Source organism: Entelurus aequoreus, linkage group LG11 (genome assembly GCF_033978785.1).
Source record: "Entelurus aequoreus isolate RoL-2023_Sb linkage group LG11, RoL_Eaeq_v1.1, whole genome shotgun sequence".
NCBI classification, from domain to species: Eukaryota; Metazoa; Chordata; class Actinopteri; order Syngnathiformes; family Syngnathidae; genus Entelurus; species Entelurus aequoreus.
In genome coordinates this window covers 16,855,850-16,876,008 of record NC_084741.1, presented here as the reverse complement: position 1 = coordinate 16,876,008, position 20,159 = coordinate 16,855,850, and the positions used below count along the sequence as shown (strand labels likewise).

Genomic DNA, 20,159 nt, shown 5'->3' with positions numbered 1-20,159 from the left:
GACTGTAAACTTTATGATTCTTTTTTGTGAAGGTATACACTAAAGGGATCAATACAAATCTTTAAAAATTTTTGCTGTTAGCTGGTTCCACCAAGACTTGAACTTGGATCACTGGATTCAAAGTCCAGAGTACTAACCATTACACCATGGAACCTGTATTTCCACGGGTAAAAGTGGTCCAACAGTAAATTTTCATTGACACCTTGAGTGTAAGTTGTCAGGAAAATGGAGGGAAACGTTTAAATCAAGTCTAAAGTAAAAAAAGACAAGACTTGTGACTGTGTGTACGAGGGGAAAAGTCATGACTGAAAACAGGATTTATCATTTTAACACAATGACTTGTCCAAGACCAACAAACCCTGCAACATGATTACTCAACAAATATCATAATATGTGAGATGTTAATAGATCTGAAATTGTGTTAGACTTTAAACCAACAATTTAATTCACTACTATTTTCATGAACAAATGAAATAAGGGTTTACAAGATCAGTCCTAGAACAAATAGAGCTCGTAAATTAAGAAACAACTGTATTTGATTTTGTAGATTTTCATTGATGCCTTTGTTTTGTGCCCTCTGGAAAAGTGAAATAAAAGTTAAAAACCAAGTCTAAAGTCACAAATGTAACAACAAGTGTGTGTACGAGGGACAGATCCATGATTGAAAACAGGATTGATCATTTTAACACAAGGACTTGTCCAAGACCAACAAACCCTGCAACATGATTACCCAACAAATCTCATAAAATGTGAGATTTTAATAGGGGACACAATGTGAAATTGTGTTACACTTTAAACCAACATTTTAATTCACTACCATTTTCAAGAATAAATGAAATAAGGGTTTACAAGATCAGTCCTAGAACAAATATAGCTCTTAAATGAAGACACTTGAAGAAGTTGGATTTTGTAGATTTTCATTGATCCCTTGATTATGTGCCGTCTAGGAAAAGTGAGATAAAAGTTCAAAACCAAGTCTAAAGTCACAAATGTAACAACAAGAAGAAGCAGAGCTTATTTAATCCTACCCCTTTTCTTTACATAACAGTTGCAAAACTTTTTGTTCACTTCCTGTTCACAATTTTTTCACAATAAACTCCATAAGTAATTACAATAAAAATAAATAAATAAATAATAGTAAGAATTTAATAATAATAATTGGTGAAGTAAGTCATATTTCATATGATGAGATGAGTAAGATTACTTTAAGAATGAATGAATGGATGGATGAAATAAATTGAGAATGTTTGTCATGGTTCTTCTTCTTTGTACTTTGTAAACACTTTAAGTTTGAAGAGTTTCTTGAAGTGTATCATATTAGTACATTGTTTGATTGCTTTGCTTAATCCATTCCATAATTTAATTCCACATACTGATATACTGAAGGTCTTAAGTGTTGTACGTGCATACAAATGTTTTAAATTACGTTTTTCTCTAAGATTATATTTCTCCTCTTTTGTTGAGAAGAATTGTTGTATATTCTTGGGTAGCAGGTTATAGTTTGCTTTGTGCATAATTTTAGCTGTTTGCAAATTCACTATGTCGTGGAATTTCAGTATTTTTGATTCAATAAATAAAGGGTTTGTATGTTCTCTATATCCAACATTATGTATTATTCTAACTTATCTTTTTTGTAACACCGTTAATGAATGAAGTGTACTTTTGTAATTATTTCCCCATATTTCTACACAGTAGCTCAGATATGGTAACACTAGTGAGCAGTAGAGAATATGAAGGGATTTTTGGTCTAGAACATGTTTTGCTTTATTCATTATTGACGTGTTTCTTGCAACTTTATGTTGTATATTTTTTACGTGAGATTTCCAGTTCAATTTATCATCAATCATTATACCTAGAAATTTGGTTTCGTTTACTCTTTCAATTTCTATTCCGTCTATTTGTATTTGTGTTTGACTTTCTCTTCTACTGTTACCAAATAGCATTATTTTAGTTTTACTAAGATTCAACGATAGTCTGTTTTTGTCAAACCATCTTTTTAATTTGTTAATTTCTTCTGTTATTATTTGTATTATCTCCTGTGTGTTCTCTCCTGAACAAAACGCTGTTGTATCATCCGCAAATAATACTAACTTTAAATCTTTTGTAACTTTACAAATGTCATTTATATAGAGATTGAATAATTTAGGTCCTAATATTGATCCCTGAGGTACACCACAGGATATATTTAGCGTTGTAGACGTGTGTTCGCCTAGCTTCACGTATTGTTTCCTGTTCGTTAGATAACTTCTTATCCAGTTTAAGACTAACCCTCTGATGCCATATCGTTCTAGTTTTTTGATTAAAATATTGTGATTAATTGTGTCAAAAGCTTTAGTTAGATCCATAAAAACTGCTGCTGCACATTTTTTACTATCTATTGCATTGGTAATTTCTTCTGTAATTTCAATTAAAGCCATTGAAGTTGAAACATTAGCTCTGTATCCATATTGGTTCTCTTCGAGTATTCTATTTTTATTTATGAAACTTTCTAATCTGTTATTGAACAGTTTTTCAATGATTTTAGAAAATTGTGGAAGTAGAGAAACAGGTCTATAATTTGTAAATTGATGTTTATCTCCAGTCTTATAAATTGGTGCAACTTTAGCTATTTTCATTTTGTTTGGAAATGTACCTGTTTGAAATGATAGGTTACTAATATACATTAATGGTCCTGAGATCTCTTCAATAACCTTTTTTATCGTTTCCATATCAATTCCGTTACAATCAGTTGAAGTCTTAGATTTACATTTTTTCACGATTGTAACTATTTCCTCCTGTGTCACATTACTGAGGAACATGGAGTTGGGATTTGGCTCTATGGTGTCATTATAGTCCTCAATTGGAACTGGGTCTGGAATCCGTTCTTCCAATTTTGGTCCAATATTTACAAAATAATTATTGAAGCTTTCAACTACTTCCTTTATGTTGTCATTTTTTTTATTTTCATCTAAGAAGTATTGAGGGTAGTCCCTCTTAGTTCCATTTTTTATAATGCTATTGAGGATGCCCCATGTTGCTCTCATATTATTTTTGTTCCTGTCCAATAATTCACTGTAATATTCTTTTCTACATGATCGTAGTATGTCTGTTAACTTGTTTTTATACTTTTTGTACTTAATTTCTGCCTCTATAGTTCTTTGTGCTATAAGTTCTCTATATAGTGTATTCTTCTTCTTACAAGCAGTTTTTAATCCTTTTGTCATCCATGGTTGATTATTCTTTCTCTGCTTGTTACTGAGTTGTATCCATGGACAATGTTTGTCATAAAGTATTATGAACTTGTTTAAGAAATGTTCATATGCTTCATCAACCTCTTTTTCATTATACACATTGTCCCAATCTTGCTTTTGTAGCTCAATTTTGAAGGCAGTCATCCTCTTCTCTGTGCACAGTCTTCGAAATGTCCTTTTGTCTTCCATGTTCTTCTTGTAGTTTCCATCATATATTGTAAAAACTGGCAGATGATCACTAACGTCGCTTATAAGTAGACCACTTGTAGTGTTATTATCAAAATCATTGGTAAAAATATTATCAATAAGCGTGGCACAGTGTGCTGTGATTCTGCTTGGCTTTGTGATTTTAGGATATAGACTGATGCTGTACATTGTATCAATGAAGTCATCAATAGACTTTTGCTTGTTGGGGTTCAATAAGTCAATATTAAAGTCACCACATAAGAACATTATTCTTTGACCATTGTCCATGTAAGTTGCCTTGATCCATTCTTCAAATGTTTCTATACTTGACTTAGGTGATCTATATATACAACTGATGAATATGTTTTTGCTTTTTTCCTGACATATTTCAATGGTTATACATTCTAAGATATTATCAATGGCAAATGACATGTTTTTTACCACTTTGTAGTTCAGGTTCTTCATCACGTACACAGCTACTCCTCCTCCATTTTTGTTGGTTCTGTTGATGTAGTTTAGTTCATATCCTTCCAGATCAAAATCTATTCCTTTTTTATCATCAATCCATGTTTCTGTGACAGCAATCACTTTGAAGGGTTCGTTGATGTGTTCCAAAAAGTTCTTAATGTTATTGTAATTTGCATACAAGCTTCTACTATTAAAATGAATAATTGACAATTTGTTATCACATTCAATGTTGCTATTATATTGATCATCTGTATAATAAAAACAACTATTACTGATGTGGGAGAAAAAATTTGTATCTGGATCTATATCATTTTCCAAATCCTGGTTTTTGTGATCTTTGTTGCAGAAATTTTTTAGTTCCATATTTTCTTGTTCAACAAACTTTGATGTTGTTTCAATAATCTCTATAAGTGTAGGTGGATGCAATCCTGAATGTAGGTCCTCTTGTTTAGTCGTCCTTTGGAACATAGTAGTGTCGATGCTGAATTTAGGTGCTTGTTTTCTGTCAGAGTCCATTATCATCGTTGTTTTGGTAGCTGTGTAAACTTTAAAAATTGTCCAGGTCCTTGATGTCATGGACAACAATTACTCTTGCTTCTGGACCTCCATTCAGCTTGATGTAGATTTTACAGTTGGCGCTCCAAGTTCCCTGGATTTTTCCCTGCCTTCTCAAGTCGCGTGCTTTCTTGGCGATTCCAGCATTTCGTTTTGTGAGATGCTCATTCATGTACACATTTGTTCCCTTCGGCTTCTTTCCCTGTCTCAGCAATGCCATTTTAGATTTTCTGTTTACGAGTTTCACGAGCACGACTGGAGTGGCGTTGTTGTTTCTTCCGTTCAGTGGGATGCATGTTTCGATGGTATTAATGTCAATTTCAATTTCTTTTGATTGCAGAAAGTTGACCACTTGCTGTTCTGCTGAGATCATATCCATTTCATCTGGTTCACCTTCATTATTCACAGCTTTCGCATAGGATCTTGGTTTAATTCGGTGCCCAGTCACGATGATATCATTCATTCGTTTATCCTGATCCATTTCATCTATGATGTTCCTCAGCATGTTGTTGTCTTCTTGAAGGATCTTCATTTGTTTGCTCATTTCAGTGGCTTCTTTATTTCTGGATTTGTTCTCTTTTTTCATTTCTTTAATTTCTTCTTTCATTTCTTTCATATCCTCTTTCCATCCATCAATCAATTCTTCCAATTTTTCTATCATTTCTTCTTTAAATTCCTGGAGTATTTTTTGTAGTATCCCTTCTTGAATCCCATCATGTCCTGTGCCCAGCTTCAAGTCAGTCTTTCCAGTCAATCCTTTAACTTTTGGCATCGCGGCAGTCACTGACGTCAGCGCCTCTTATGTCTTAAGGGCAGTTACTTCTTTAGCGACTTGCGGCACTTTTAACTTGTTTTTTCAACAATTTCGTACTTTGCGCCGTTCAGAGATCAATTTGAGGTGTCAGCCTGTCAACTTATATCACTCTGCGACGTCGGGATCACTTTAAAACAGCTGTAAACTCGCCGTAACTTTTGGTTGCTAGGCAACCGCTTTGAACTGCAGGAGGCGCCTTTGGTTTGAGGCTAACGGCTCTTCCACTCGCCTTATTTCAGCGTATCAGTGCCTCTCAACTGACCAAAATCAGATCGAAGATGCCAGGTGACTCTCCTGTGGCTGTGATCGAAAATCAGTGGTCAAATCAGTGGTCAAAATCTTCAGACTTAACAAAAACTCCGGTAGCAGAAGCGGAGCTTTTTTTCTTTGCGTCCTTTCTCATTGACAGGAAGTGAACTGGAAATTGTGATGTATCATGTTGTATGCTTGCATGTTCAAAATAAACTCAAACTCAACTCAACAAGTGTGTGTACGAGGGACCGATCCATGATTGAAAACAGGACTTATGAGCATATAGGGGACACAATCTGAAACTGGGCTAAAACATTGCACTTTAGCCCAAATTTCAATTCAGATTGTGTCCCCTATTAAAGTCTTACACTCAAGGTGTCAATGAAAATCTATCAAATCAGATCAAACCCTGTGTACTGTAGGATCACATTGTTTTACATGTACATTTACAGGTTCCATGGTGTAATGGTTAGCACTCTGGACTCTGAATCCAGTGATCCAAGTTCAAGTCTTGGTGGAACCTTCTTGTAACATTAGAGTGTTCGGTATGAATTCCATTTGAATATTTTTGTTACATGAAAAAAGGGAGTGAATATAAATTAGACCCAAAAGTGAAATGTTGTAGTCCTGTTTTTAGTCACAACTTTTTCCCTCGTACACACAGTTGTCTTTACATTTGTGACTTTAAACTTTATTTTAAACTTTTACCTCAATTTTCCATACAGCACACACTCAGAAATCAATAAAAAACCTCTGAAATAAATACAGTTGTGTCTCAACTTACGAGCTCTATTTGTTCTAGGACTGAGGTCGTAAACCCTCAGTTTATTTATGCATGAAAATGGTAGTCAATCAAATATGTGTTAAAAGCACAATTTCAGATTGTGGCCACTATTGAAGGATTAAAACATTTTTAAAAAGATGTTTACCATAAATTCTTTAAGGCTTGTTGGTCTAGTCGTATGATTCTCGCTTAGGGTGCGAGAGGTCCCGGGTTCAATTCCCGGACAAGCCCTTGTGTTTATAAGTCCTATTTTTAATCACACCTTGTCTTTCTTGTACACACAATTTTTGTTACATTCGTGACTTATCAAATACAGTGTTACCTAAATGTATGACCACAGTTTGTTCTAGGACTGAGCTGGTAACCCTTAGTTCATCTATGTATGAAAATGTCAGTGAATCTAAATAAGTTTAAAAGTGCAATAAGGTAATCAAGTTTCAGATTGTGTCCCCTATTAAAATCTCACATTTCATACGATTTGTTGGTAAGTCTTGTTTCATGACTTCTTAGTCTGGTCGTTTCCTTCTTGCTCAGGGTGTGAGAGATGGTCTGGGTTCAAATCCTGGACAAGCTTTTATGTCTTTGAGTCCTGTTTTCAGTCATTACTTTTTACCTCGTACACACATACCGGTAATCATATTTCTTTCTACTTTTGATTGTAAACTTTATGATCCTTTTTTGTGAAGGTATACACTAAAGGGATCAATACAAATCTTTAAACATTTTTGCTGCAAGCTGGTTCCACCAAGACTTGAACTTGGATCACTGGATTCAAAGTCCAGAGTACTAACCATTACACCATGGAACCTGTATTTCCACAGGTAAAAGTGGTCCAACAGTACATTTTCATTGACATCTTGAGTGTAAGTTGTCAGGAAAATGGAGGGAAACGTTTAAATCAAGTCTAAAGTAAAAAAAGACAAGACTTGTGACTGTGTGTACGAGGGGAAAAGTCATGACTGAAAACAGGATTTATCATTTTAACACAAGGACTTGTCCAAGACCAACAAACCCTGCAACATGATTACTCAACAAATATCATAATATGTGAGATGTTAATAGATCTGAAATTGTGTTAGACTTTAAACCAACAATTTAATTCACTACTATTTTCATGAACAAATGAAATAAGGGTTTACAAGATCAGTCCTAGAACAAATAGAGCTCGTAAATTAAGAAACAACTGTATTTGATTTTGTAGATTTTCATTGATGCCTTTGTTGTGTGCCCTCTGGAAAATTGAAATAAAAGTTAAAAACCAAGTCTAAAGTCACAAATGTAACAACAAGTGTGTGTACGAGGGACAGATCCATGATTGAATACAGGATTTATCATTTTAACACAAGGACTTGTCCAAGACCAACAAATCCTGCAACATGATTACCCAACAAATCTCATAAAATGTGAGATTTTAATAGGGGACACAATCTGAAATTGTGTTACACTTTAAACCAAAATTTTAATTCACTACCATTTTCAAGAATAAATGAAATAAGGGTTTACAAGATCAGTCCTAGAACAAATATAGCTCTTAAATGAAGACACTTGAAGAAGTTTGATTTTGTATATTTTCTTTGATCCCTTGATTATGTGCCGTCTAGGAAAAGTGAGATAAAAGTTCAAAACCAAGTCTAAAGTCACAAATGTAACAACAAGTGTGTGTACGAGGGACAGATCCCTGATTGAAAACAGGACTTATGAGCATATAGGGGACACAATCTGAAACTGGGCTAAAACATTGCACTTTAGCCCAAATTTCAATTCAGATTGTGTCCCCTATTAAAGTCTAACGCTCAAGGTGTCAATGAAAATCTATCAAATCCAATCAAGTACTGTGTACTGTAGGATCACATTGTTTTACATGTACATTTACAGGTTCCATGGTGTAATGGTTAGCACTCTGGACTCTGAATCCAGTGATCCAAGTTCAAGTCTTGGTGGAACCAACTTGTAACATTAGAGTGTTCAGTATAAATTCCATTTGAATATTTTTGTTACATGAAAAAAGGGAGTGAATATAAATTAGACCCAAAAGTAAAATGTTGTAGTCCTGTTTTTAGTCACAACTTTTTCCCTCGTACACACAGTTGTCTTTACATTTGTGACTTTAGACTTGACTTTAAACTTTTACCTCAATTTTCCATACAGCACACACTCAAAAGATCAATAAAAATATCTGAAATAAATACAGTTGTGTCTCAACTTACGAGCTCTATTTGTTCTAGGACTGAGTTCGTAAACCCTCAGTTTATTTATGCATGAAAATGGTAGTCAATCAAATATGTGTTAAAAGTGCAGTTTCAGACTGGCCCCTATTAAAAGATTAAAACATTTTTAAAAGATGTTTGCCATTTTCTCTTTAAGGGCTTGTTGGTCTAGTTGTATGATTCTCGCTTAGGGTGCGAGAGGTCCCGGGTTCAATTCCCAGACAAGCCCTTGTGTTTGTAAGTCCTATTTTTAATCACAACTTTCCAGGACTTGTTGGTCTCGTCGTATACTTCTCACTCAGGGTGTGAGACACGGCCTGCGTTCAAATCCTGGACAAGATCTTAGGTCTTTGAGTCCTGTTTTCAGTCATTACTTGTTCCTTCGCACACAAAGTTGTCTTTACATTAGTGACTTAAGACTTGATTTTAACCTTTTTTTTTAGACATCACACACTCAAGGGATCAATGACAATCTATCAAATCCAATCAAGTACTGTGTACTGTAGGATCACATTGTTTTACATGTACATTTACAGGTTCCATGGTGTAATGGTTAGCACTCTGGACTCTGAATCCAGTGATCCAAGTTTAAGTCTTGGTGGAACCTTCTTGTAACACGAGAGTGTTCAGTATGATCTCCTTTGGAAAGTGTTTGCATGAAAAAGGAAGATCATTCCAATTTGGATGTGCTAAAAGTACAGTTTCAGACTGTGTCCCCGTTAAAAGTTTTTTTGGTTTGTTATTTTTCGTGTTTTTTAAAAAAAATTGTTGAAACATGTCACTTTTAAGGGCCTATTGGTCTAGTTGTATGATTCTCACTTTGGGTGTGAGAGGTCCCGGGTTCAATTCCCGGACAAGCCCTTATGTTTATAAGTCAATGGTGTATCGGTTAGCACTCTGAATCCAGTGATCCAAGTTCAAGTCTTGGTGGAACCTTCTTGTAACATTAGAGTGACTAGTGTTTAGTATGACCTCATGAAAAAGCAAACAAATTTACATTTGTATGTGTAAAAAGTACAGTTTCAGATTGTGTCTCCTATTATAAGCTTTTTTTGTTTCTTTTTTTGTTTTGTATTTAAGATTTTCGCCACAGAATGTTCAAGGGTTTGTTGGTCTAGTCGTACAATTCTCGCTTCGGTTGTGAGAGGTGTTCGAATCCCGGGTAAGTTGTTATGTTTGTAAGTCCTATTTTCAATCATAACTTATTTCCTCGTACACACAGTTGTTGTCACATTTGAGACTTTAGACTTGATTTTGATCATTTTTTTCAGACATCACACACTCAATTGGATCAATAAAAATCTATCAAATCAAATGGACCCCGACTTAAATAAGTTGAAAAACTTATTCGGGTGTTACCATTTAGTGGTCAATTGTACGGAATATGTACTTCACTGTGCACCCTACTAATACAAGTTTCAATCAATCAATCAATCAATGCCTATACCTAAAATTAGGACAACAGTTTGTTCAAGGACTGAGCTGGTAACTCTTAGTTCATCTATGTATGAAAATGTCAGTGAATCTAAATATGTGTTAAAAGTGCAATAAGGTCATCAAGTTGTGTCCCCTATTAAAATCTCACATTTCATGAGACTGGTTAAAAAGTCCTATTCCAAAGCTTGTTGACCTAGCTCATCATATGATTCTCGCTTGGGGTGTGAGAGACCCTGGGGGGAAATCCTAAACTCATATGTCTTTAAGTCCTGTTTTCAGTCATTACTCTTAACCTCATACTCACATAGTTATATGTATTTCTACTTTTGACTCTAAAGTTGATTATAAACGTTGATCTCCTTTTTTCCGACATCACACACTCAAGGGATCAATGACAATCTATCAAATCCAATCAAGTACTGTGTACTGTAGGATCACATTGTTTTACATGTACATTTACAGGTTCCATGGTGTAATGGTTAGCACTCTGGACTCTGAATCCAGTGATCCAAGTTCAAGTCTTGGTGGAACCATCTTGTAACATTAGAGTGATCAGTAAAACCTCCCTTAAATATTTTCACATGAAAAAAGGAGTGAGTCTAAATTTGGTTTCAAATTGTGCTCCTTATATGTTTATAAGTCCTGTTTTTAGTCACAACTTTTTCCCTCATACACACAGTTGTCTTTACATTTGTAATTATAAACTTTTAGATACATTTTCCATACATCACACACTCAAGAGATCAATAAAGATCTCTGAAATGAATACAGTTGTGTCTCAACTTACAAGCTCTATTTGTTCTAGGACTGAGGTCGTAAACCCTCAGTTTATTTATGCATGAAAATGGTAGTCAATCAAAATATGTGTTAAAAGCACAATTTCAGATTGTGTCCCCTACTGAAGGATTAAAACATTTTTAAAAAGATGTTTACCATAAACTCTTTAAGGCTTGTTGGTCTAGTAGTATGATTCTCGCTTAGGGTGCGAGAGGTCCCGGGTTCAATTCCCGGACAAGCCCTTGTGTTTATAAGTCCTATTTTTAATCACACCTTGTCTTTCTTGTACACACACTTTTTGTTACATTCGTGACTTATCAAATACAGTGTTACCTAAATGTATGACCACAGTTTGTTCTAGGACTGAGCTGGTAACCCTTAGTTCATCTATGTATGAAAATGTCAGTGAATCTAAATAAGTTTAAAAGTGCAATAAGGTAATCAAGTTTCAGATTTTGTCCCCTATTAAAATCTCACATTTCATACGATTTGTTGGTAAATCTTGTTTCATGACTTCTTAGTCTGGTCGTTTCCTTCTTGCTGAGGGTGTGAGAGATGGTCTGGGTTCAAATCCTGGACAAGCTTTTATGTCTTTGAGTCCTGTTTTCAGTCATTACTTTTTACCTCGTACACACATACCGGTAATCATATTTCTTTCTACTTTTGACTGTAAACTTTATGATCCTTTTTTGTGAAGGTATACACTAAAGGGATCAATACAAATCTTTAAACATTTTTGCTGCAAGCTGGTTCCACCAAGACTTGAACTTGGATCACTGGATTCAAAGTCCAGAGTGCTAACCATTACACCATGGAACCTGTATTTCCACAGGTAAAAGTGGTCCAACAGTAAATTTTCATTGACACCTTGAGTGTAAGTTGTCAGGAAAATGGAGGGAAACGTTTAAATCAAGTCTAAAGTAAAAAAAGACAAGACTTGTGACTGTGTGTACGAGGGGAAAAGTCATGACTGAAAACAGGATTTATCATTTTAACACAAGGACTTGTCCAAGACCAACAAATCCTGCAACATGATTACCCAACAAATCTCATAAAATCTGAGATTTTAATAGGGGACACAATCTGAAATTGTGTTACACTTTAAACCAAAATTTTAATTCACTACCATTTTAAGAATAAATAAAATAAGGGTTTACAAGATCAGTCCTAGAACAAATATATCTCTTAAATGAAGACACTTGAAGAAGTTTGATTTTGTAGATGTTCATTGATCCCTTGATTATGTGCCGTCTAGGAAAAGTGAGATAAAAGTTCAAAACCAAGTCTAAAGTCACAAATGTAACAACAAGTGTGTGTACGAGGGACAGATCCATGATTGAAAACAGGACTTATGAACATATAGGGGACACAATCTGAAATTGGGCTAAAACATTGCACTTTAGCCCAAATTTCAATTCAGATTGTGTCCCCTATTAAAGTCTTACGCTCAAGGTGTCAATGAAAATCTATCAAATCAGATCAAACCCTGTGTACTGTAGGATCACATTGTTTTACATGTACATTTACAGGTTCCATGGTGTAATGGTTAGCACTCTGGACTCTGAATCCAGTGATCTGAGTTCAAGTCTTGGTGGAGCCTTCTTGTAACATTAGAGTGTTCAGTATAAATTCCATTTGAATATTTTTGTTACATGAAAAAAGGGAGTGAATATAAATTAGACCCAAAAGTAAAATGTTGTAGTCCTGTTTTTAGTCACAACTTTTTCCCTCGTACACACAGTTGTCTTTACATTTGTGACTTTAGACTTGATTTTAAACTTTACCTCAATTTTCCATACAGCACACACTCAAAAGATCAATAAAAATATCTGAAATAAATACAGTTGTGTCTCAATTTACGAGCTCTATTTGTTCTAGGACTGAGGTCGTAAACCTTCAGTTTATTTATGCATGAAAATGGTAGTCAATCAAATAACGTCTTAAAAGTGCAGTTTCAGACTGGCCCCTATTAAAAGATTAAAACATTTTTAAAAGATGTTTGCCATTTTCTCTTTAAGGGCTTATTGGTCTAGTCGTATGATTCTCGCTTAGGGTGCGAGAGGTCCCGGGTTCAATTCCCAGACAAGCCCTTATGTTTGTAAGTCCTATTTTTAATCACAACTTTTCTTTCATGTACACACAATTGTTGTTACATTCGTGACTTATCAAATACAGTGTTACCTAAATTTATGACCACGGTTTGTTCTAGGACTGAGGCATGTGATTTGACCACAATGAAAAAGACTGAAAAAATTTCCGGGGGTCTGGGGGACGAAGGCACTTGTGTTTATAATTCCTGTTTTCAGTCATGACTTTTCTCCTCGTACACACAGTCACAAGTCTTGTCTTTTTTTTTTACTTTAGACTTGATTTAAACGTTTACCTCCATTTTCCTGACAACTTACACTCAAGGGATCAATGACAATCTATCAAATCCAGTCAAGTACTGTGTACTGTAGGATCACATTGTTTTACATGTACATTTACAGGTTCCATGGTGTAATGGTTAGCACTCTGGACTCTGAATCCAGTGATCCAAGTTCAAGTCTTGGGGGAACCTTCTTGTCACATTAGAGTGTTCAGTATGACCTCCATTTAATCTCTTTTGCATGAAAAAGTGAGCGAATTAAATTGGATATGTGTTAAAAGTGCATTTTCAGATTGTGTGTTATTAAAAACATTTTTTTTGTTGTTTTGGTTCTTTCAAAAATGTTTGGCACTTTGTTTTTCAGGGCTTTTTGGTTTAATAGTCTGATTTTCACTTTGTGTGTGAGGGACCCTGGATTCAATTCTCGGACAAGCTCTTATGTTTATAAGTCCTATTTTTCAATAATAACTTTTTTCCTGGTACACACAGTTGTTGTTACATTTGTGACGTTTGACTTGATTTTGATCATTGATGGAGATATCACATACTAAAGGGATCAATAAAAATCTATCAAGTCAAATGCCTATACCTAAATGTATGACCACAGTTTGTTCTAGGACTGAGCTGGTAACCCTTAGTTCATCTATGTATAAACATGTCAGTGAATCTAAATATGTGTTAAAAGTGCAATAAAGTAACCAAGTTTCAGATTGTGTCCCCTATTAAGATCTCACATTTCATGAGCTCTGTTGGAAAGTCCTATTCCAAAGCTTGTTGATCTATCTTGTTGTAATTCTCACTTAGGGTGTGGGAGACCCTGGGTTCAATCCTAGACAAGCTCTTATGTCTTTAAGACATAAGAGCTTGTCTTAAAGATTGTGTACCCTATTAAATGTGTTGTTTTTTTTTAGATCATTGCTGCCTAAACTCAGGGCTTGTTGGTCTAGTCGTATGATTCTCGCTTTGGGTGCGAGAGGTCCCGGGTTCAATTCCCGGACAAGCCCTGATGTTTATAAATCCTGTTTTTAATCATAAATTATTTCCTCGTTCACATAGTTCTTGTTACATTTGTGACTTTAGACTTGATTTTCATCATTTTCGCAGACATCACACACTCAAGGGATCAATGAAAATCTATCAAATCAAATACAGTGTTACCTAAATGTATGACCACAGTTTGTTCTAGGACTGAGCTGGTAACCCTTAGTTCATCTTTGTATGAAACTGTCAGTGAATCTAAATATGTGTTAAAAGTGCAATAAAGTAACCCAGTTTCAGATTGTGTCCCCTGTTAAAATCTCACATTTCATGAGATTTGTTGAAACATTTTTTTGCAGTATTTGTTGGTATGATTGTACAATTTTTGCTTATGAGGTGAGAGTTTCTTTCTTCAATTCCTAAGCAAACTCTTAAGTCTTTAAGTCTTGTTTTCAGTCATGACTTTTTCCCTCGTACACACATAGTCATATTTGTTTTCTATTTTGGATGGTGAACTTAATTTGGAACTTTTATCTCCTATTTTCTGACATCACACACTCAAGGGATCAATGACAATCTATCAAATCAAATCAAGTACTGTGTACTGTAGGATCACATTGTTTTACATGTACATTTACAGGTTCCATGGTGTAATGGTTAGCACTCTGGTCTCTGAATCCAGTGATCCAAGTTCAAGTCTTGGTGGAACCTACTTGTAACATTAGCATAGTTAATGTTCAGTCTAACCTCCATTTGTCTAGTCTATGCATGACAAATGCAAAGAACCTGTGTAAAAAAGTACTCTCTTGTGCCCCCTATATGTTTTTAGTCATAACTTGTTACCTCATACTCACAGTTGTCTTTACATTTGTGACTTTAAACTTTATTTTAAACTTTTACCTCAATGTTCCATACAGCACACACTCAGAAATCAATAAAAAACCTCTGAAATAAATACAGTTGTGTCTCAACTTACAAGCTCTATTTGTTCTAGGACTGAGGTCGTAAACCCTCAGTTTATTCATGCATGAAAATGGTAGTAAATCAGAATATGTGTTAAAAGTGCAGTTTCCAATTGTGTCCCCTATTAAAAGTTTAAAATATTTTTGAAGACAGTAGGGCTTTAAGGGCTTGTTGGTTTGGTCGTATGGTTCTCACTTTAGGTGCGAGAGGGTTCAATTCCCGTATGGTCACTTATGTTTGTAAGTCCTATTTTTTATCATAACTTTTCTTCCTTGTACACACAATTTTTGTTACCATTTAGTGGTCAATTGTACGGAATATGTACTTCACTGTGCAATCTACTAATAAAAGTTTCCATCAATCAATCAATTTCCGACTTATCAAATACAGTGGTTTCTAAATGTATGACCACAGTTTGTTCTAGGACTGAGCTGGTAACCCTTAGTTCATCTATGTATAAAAAAGTCAGTGAATCTAAATATGTGTTAAAAGTGCAATAAGGTAATCAAGTTTCAGATTGTGTCCCCTATTAAAATCTCACATGTTTTAAGATTTGTTGGTAAGTCTTGTTCCAGGACTTCTTAGCCTGGTCGTATCTTTCTTGCTGAGGGTGTGAGAGATGGTCTGGGTTCAAATCAAAGTTTTCGGTCATTACTTTTTACTCGTAAACCCATAGTCATATGTCTTTGTACTTTTGACAGTGAACTTCATTTTAAACTTTATAATCCTTTTTTGTGAAGGCATACACTGAAGGGATAATTTAAAAATCTTTAAAAATGATCTGCTTCAATACTGCAAGTTGGTTCTACCAAGACTTGAACTTGGATCACAGGATTCAAAGTCCAGAGTGCTAAACATTACACCATGGAACCTGTATATCCCCTGATCCAACAGTAAACAGTATTGATGAAATATGATAGATTTTCATTGACACCTTGAGTGTAAGTTGTCAGGAAAATGGAGGGAAACATTTCAAATCAAATGTAAAGTAAAAAAAGACAAGACTTGTGACTGTGTGTACGAGGGGAAAAGTCATGACTGAAAACAGGAATTACAATTTTAACACAAGGACTTGTCCAGGGTGAACCCCGCCTACTGCCCGAATGCAGCTGAGATAGGCTCCAGCGACCCCCTGTGCCCCTGAAAGGGACAAACGGTAGAAAAATGGTTGGATGGATGGACTTGTCCAAGTCCAACAAGCCTGCAACATGATTGGCCAACAAATCTCATAAAATGTGAGATCTTGATAGGGGACACAATCTGAAATTGTGTTACACTTTAAACCAACATTTTAAAATTTTGGTTAAAAGTACAACACAATTGTTTAAGATTGTGTCCCTTATTGAAATCTGTTGGGCAAACATGTTTGCAGGGTTTGTTGAACTTGGACGAGCACTTGTGTTTATAATTCCTGTTTTCAGTCATGACTTTTCCCCTCGTACGCACAGTCACAAGTCTTGTCTTTTTTTACTTTAGACTTGATTTAAACGTTTGCCTCCATTTTCCTGACAACTTACACTCAAGGTGTCAATGAACATCCGTCAAAGTTTATCAATACTGTTTATTGTAAGATCACATTGTTTTACATGTACATTTACAGGTTCCATGGTGTAATGGTTAGCACTCTGGACTCTGAATCCAGTGATCCAAGTTCAAGTCTTGCTGGAACCTTCTTGTAACATTAGAGTCATCAGTATTACCTTCCTTTGAATATTTTTGCTTGACAAAAGGAGTGAGTCTAAATTTGGTTTAAAAGTACAATGTTGTAGTCCAGTTTCAAATTGTGATCCTTATATGTTCACAAGTCCTGTTTTTAGTCACAACTTTTTCCCTCGTACACACAGTTGTCTTTATATTTGTGACTATAAACTTTTACATACATTTTCCATACAGCACACACTCAAGGGATCAATAAAAATATCTGAAATAAGTACAGTTGTGTCTCAACTTATGAGCTCTATTTGTTCTAGGACTGAGGTCGTAAACCCTCAGTTTATTTATGCATGAAAATGGTAGTCAATCAAAATATGTGTTAAAAGTGCAGTTTCAGATTGTGGCCCCTATTGAAGTATTGAAACATTTTTCAAAGATGTTTGCTAGTTTGTCTTTAAGGCTTGTTGGTCTAGTCGTATGATTCTCGCTTAGGGTGCGAGAGGTCCCGGGTTCAATTCCCGGACAAGCCCTTATGTTTGTAAGTCCTATTTTTTGTCACAACTTGACTTTCTTGTACACACAATTGTTGTTACATTCGTGACTTATCAAACACAGTGTTACCTAAATGTATGACCACAGTTTGTTCTAGGACTGAGCTGGTAACCCTTAGTTCATCTATGTATGAAAATGTCAGTGAATGTAAATAAGTTTAAAAGTGCAATAAGGTAATCAAGTTTCAGATTGTGTCACCTATTAAAATCTCACATTTCATAAGATTAGTTGGTAAGTCTTGTTCCAGGACTTCTTAGTATCGTCGTATCCTTCTTGCTGAGGGTGTGAGAGATGGACTGGGTTCAAATCCTAGACAAGCTTTTTTGTCTTTAAGTCCTGTTTTCAGTCATTACTTTTTACACACATAGTAATATTGTTTTCTACTTTTGACTGTGAACTTCATTATCGTTTTTTGTGAAGGTATACACTAAAGGGATCAATACAAATCTTTAAAAATGTCCACTTCAAAACAGCAAGTTGGTTCCACCAAGACTTGAACTTGGATCACTGGATTCAAAGCCCAGAGTGCTAACCATTACACCATGGAACCTGCATATCCCCAAGTAAAAAAAGTGATCAAACAGTAAACAGTATTGATGAAATTTGATAGATTTTCATTAACACCTTGAGTGTAAGTTGTCAGGAAAATGGAGGGAAACTTTTGAATCAAGTCTAAAGTAAAAAAAAAAGACAAGACTTGTGAGTGTGTGTACGAGGGACAGATCCATGATTGAAAACAGGACTTATGAACATATAGGGGACACAATCTGAAACTGGGTTAAAACTTTGCACTTTTAATCCAAATTTAGATTCACTGACTTTTTCATGCATGAATTAATCAAAAGTACTTCAAAAACGTTGGTTAAAAGTGTGACAAAATTTCAGATCGTTTCGCTTATTAAAATCTCACATTTCATGAGATTTGTTGAACTTGGACGAGCACTTGTGTTTATAATTCCTGTTTTCAGTCAAACTTTTTCCCTCGTACACAATGTTGTCTTTATAGTTGTGACTTTAAACTTTTTCATCAATTTTTTATACAGCACACTCTTTTAAGAGATCAATAAAAAACCTCTGAAATAAATACAGTTGTGTCTCAACTTACGAGCTCTATTTGTTCTAGGACTGAGGTCGTAAACCCTCAGTTTATTTATGCATGAAAATAGTAGTCAATCAGAATATGTGTTAAAAGTGCAGTTTCAGACTGTCCCCTATTAAAAGAATAAAACATTTTAAAAATATGTTTGCTATAAACTCTTTAAGGCTTGTTGGTCTAGTCGTATGATTCTCGCTTAGGGTGCGAGAGGTCCCGGGTTCAATTCCCGGACAAGCCCTTATGTTTGTAAGTCCTATTTTTAATCACAACTTGTCTTTCTTGTACACACAATTGTTGTTACATTCATGACTTATCAAACACAGTGGTACCTAAATGTATGACCACAGTTTGTTCTAGGACTGAGCTGGTAACCCTTAGTTCATCTATGTATGAAAATGTCAGTAAATCTAAATAAGTTTAAAAGTGCAAAAAGGTGACATGAAAAAAGGGAGTGAATGTAAATTAGACCCAAAAGTAAAATGTTGTAGTCCTGTTTTTAGTCATAAGCTTTTTCCCTCGTACACACAGTTGTCTTTACATTTGTGACTTTAAACTTGATTTAAAACTTTTACCTCAATTTTCCATACATCACACACTCAAGAGAACAATAAAAATCTCTGAAATAAATACAGTTGTGTCTCAACTTACGAGCTCTATTTGTTCTAGGACTGAGGTCGTAAACCCTCAGTTTATTTATGCATGAATATGGTAGTCAATCAAAATATGTGTTAAAAGTGCAGTTTTAGATTGTGTCCCCTATTAAATGTGTTTGTTTTTTTAAAAGATTATTGCCAATTTTAGTTTCATGGTTTGTTGGTCTAGTCGTGTGATTCTCGCTTTGGGTGCGAGAGGTCCTGGGTTCAATTCCCGGACAAGCCTTAATGTTTATAAATCCTGTTTTTAATCAAAACTTTTTTCCTCGTACACACAGTTGTTGTTACATTTGTGACTTTAGACTTGATTTTGATCATTTTTGCAGACATCAAACACTCAAGGAATCAATGAAAATCTATCAAATCAAACACAGTGTTACCTAAATGTATGACCACAGTTTGTTCTAGGACTGAGCTGGTAACCCTTAGTTCATCTTTGTATGAAAATGTCAGTGAATCTAAATATGTGTTAAAAGTGCAATAATGTAACCCGGTTTCAGATTGTGTCCCCTATTAAAATCTCACATTTCATGAGATTTGTTGAAACATGTTTTTGCAGTATTTGTTGGTATGATTGTACAATTTTTGCTTATGGTGAGAGAGTTTCTTGCTTCAATTCCAAAGCAAACTTTTAAGTCTTGAAGTTATGTTTTCAGTCATGACTTTTCCCCTCGTACACACATAGTCATATTTTTTTTTTCTATTTTTGATGGTGAACTCAAATTGGAACTTTTATCTCCTTTTTCAGACATCACACACTCAAGGGATCAATGACAATCTATCAAATCCAATCAAGTACTGTGTACTGTAGGATCACATTGTTTTACATGTACATTTACAGGTTCCATGGTGTAATGGTTAGCACTCTGGACTCTGAATCCAGTGATCCAAATTCAAGTCTTGGTGGAACATTCTTGACACATTACAGTGATCAGTATGACCTCCATTTGAATATTTTCACTTGAAAAAAGGAATGAGTCTAAATTTGGCTTAAAAGTACAATGTTGTAGTCCAGTTTCAAATTGTGATCCTTATATGTTTATAAGTCCTGTTTTTAGTCATGACTTTTTCCCTCGTACACACAGTTGTCTTTACATTTGTAACTATAAACTTTTACATTAATATTCCATACAGCACACACTTGAGATATCAATACAAATCTCTGAAATAAATACAGTTGTGTCTC

At 34.9% G+C, this 20,159-nt stretch overlaps 12 non-coding genes across 12 annotated transcripts; 8 read left to right on the top strand and 4 right to left on the bottom strand.

Annotated features, from left to right (window-relative positions):
- Positions 1–82: 82 nt before the first annotated feature.
- On the bottom strand, positions 83–154 carry trnaq-uug (transfer RNA glutamine (anticodon UUG)). The gene has a single exon. It is a non-coding gene; the product is annotated as a tRNA-Gln (tRNA).
- A 5,802-nt stretch (positions 155–5,956) lies between these two features.
- trnaq-cug (transfer RNA glutamine (anticodon CUG)) lies at positions 5,957–6,028 on the top strand. Its single transcript has one exon. It is a non-coding gene; the product is annotated as a tRNA-Gln (tRNA).
- A 420-nt stretch (positions 6,029–6,448) lies between these two features.
- Positions 6,449–6,520, top strand: trnap-agg (transfer RNA proline (anticodon AGG)). Its single transcript has one exon. It is a non-coding gene; the product is annotated as a tRNA-Pro (tRNA).
- A 505-nt stretch (positions 6,521–7,025) lies between these two features.
- On the bottom strand, positions 7,026–7,097 carry trnaq-uug (transfer RNA glutamine (anticodon UUG)). The gene has a single exon. It is a non-coding gene; the product is annotated as a tRNA-Gln (tRNA).
- Positions 7,098–8,163: 1,066 nt separating this feature from the next.
- Positions 8,164–8,235, top strand: trnaq-cug (transfer RNA glutamine (anticodon CUG)). Its single transcript has one exon. It is a non-coding gene; the product is annotated as a tRNA-Gln (tRNA).
- Positions 8,236–10,394: 2,159 nt separating this feature from the next.
- Positions 10,395–10,466, top strand: trnaq-cug (transfer RNA glutamine (anticodon CUG)). The gene has a single exon. It is a non-coding gene; the product is annotated as a tRNA-Gln (tRNA).
- A 414-nt stretch (positions 10,467–10,880) lies between these two features.
- On the top strand, positions 10,881–10,952 carry trnap-agg (transfer RNA proline (anticodon AGG)). Its single transcript has one exon. It is a non-coding gene; the product is annotated as a tRNA-Pro (tRNA).
- Positions 10,953–11,457: 505 nt separating this feature from the next.
- On the bottom strand, positions 11,458–11,529 carry trnaq-uug (transfer RNA glutamine (anticodon UUG)). Its single transcript has one exon. It is a non-coding gene; the product is annotated as a tRNA-Gln (tRNA).
- A 2,481-nt stretch (positions 11,530–14,010) lies between these two features.
- Positions 14,011–14,082, top strand: trnap-ugg (transfer RNA proline (anticodon UGG)). The gene has a single exon. It is a non-coding gene; the product is annotated as a tRNA-Pro (tRNA).
- Positions 14,083–17,130: 3,048 nt separating this feature from the next.
- trnap-agg (transfer RNA proline (anticodon AGG)) lies at positions 17,131–17,202 on the top strand. Its single transcript has one exon. It is a non-coding gene; the product is annotated as a tRNA-Pro (tRNA).
- A 500-nt stretch (positions 17,203–17,702) lies between these two features.
- On the bottom strand, positions 17,703–17,774 carry trnaq-uug (transfer RNA glutamine (anticodon UUG)). Its single transcript has one exon. It is a non-coding gene; the product is annotated as a tRNA-Gln (tRNA).
- Positions 17,775–18,486: 712 nt separating this feature from the next.
- Positions 18,487–18,558, top strand: trnap-agg (transfer RNA proline (anticodon AGG)). Its single transcript has one exon. It is a non-coding gene; the product is annotated as a tRNA-Pro (tRNA).
- The last annotated feature ends 1,601 nt before the right edge of the window (positions 18,559–20,159 follow it).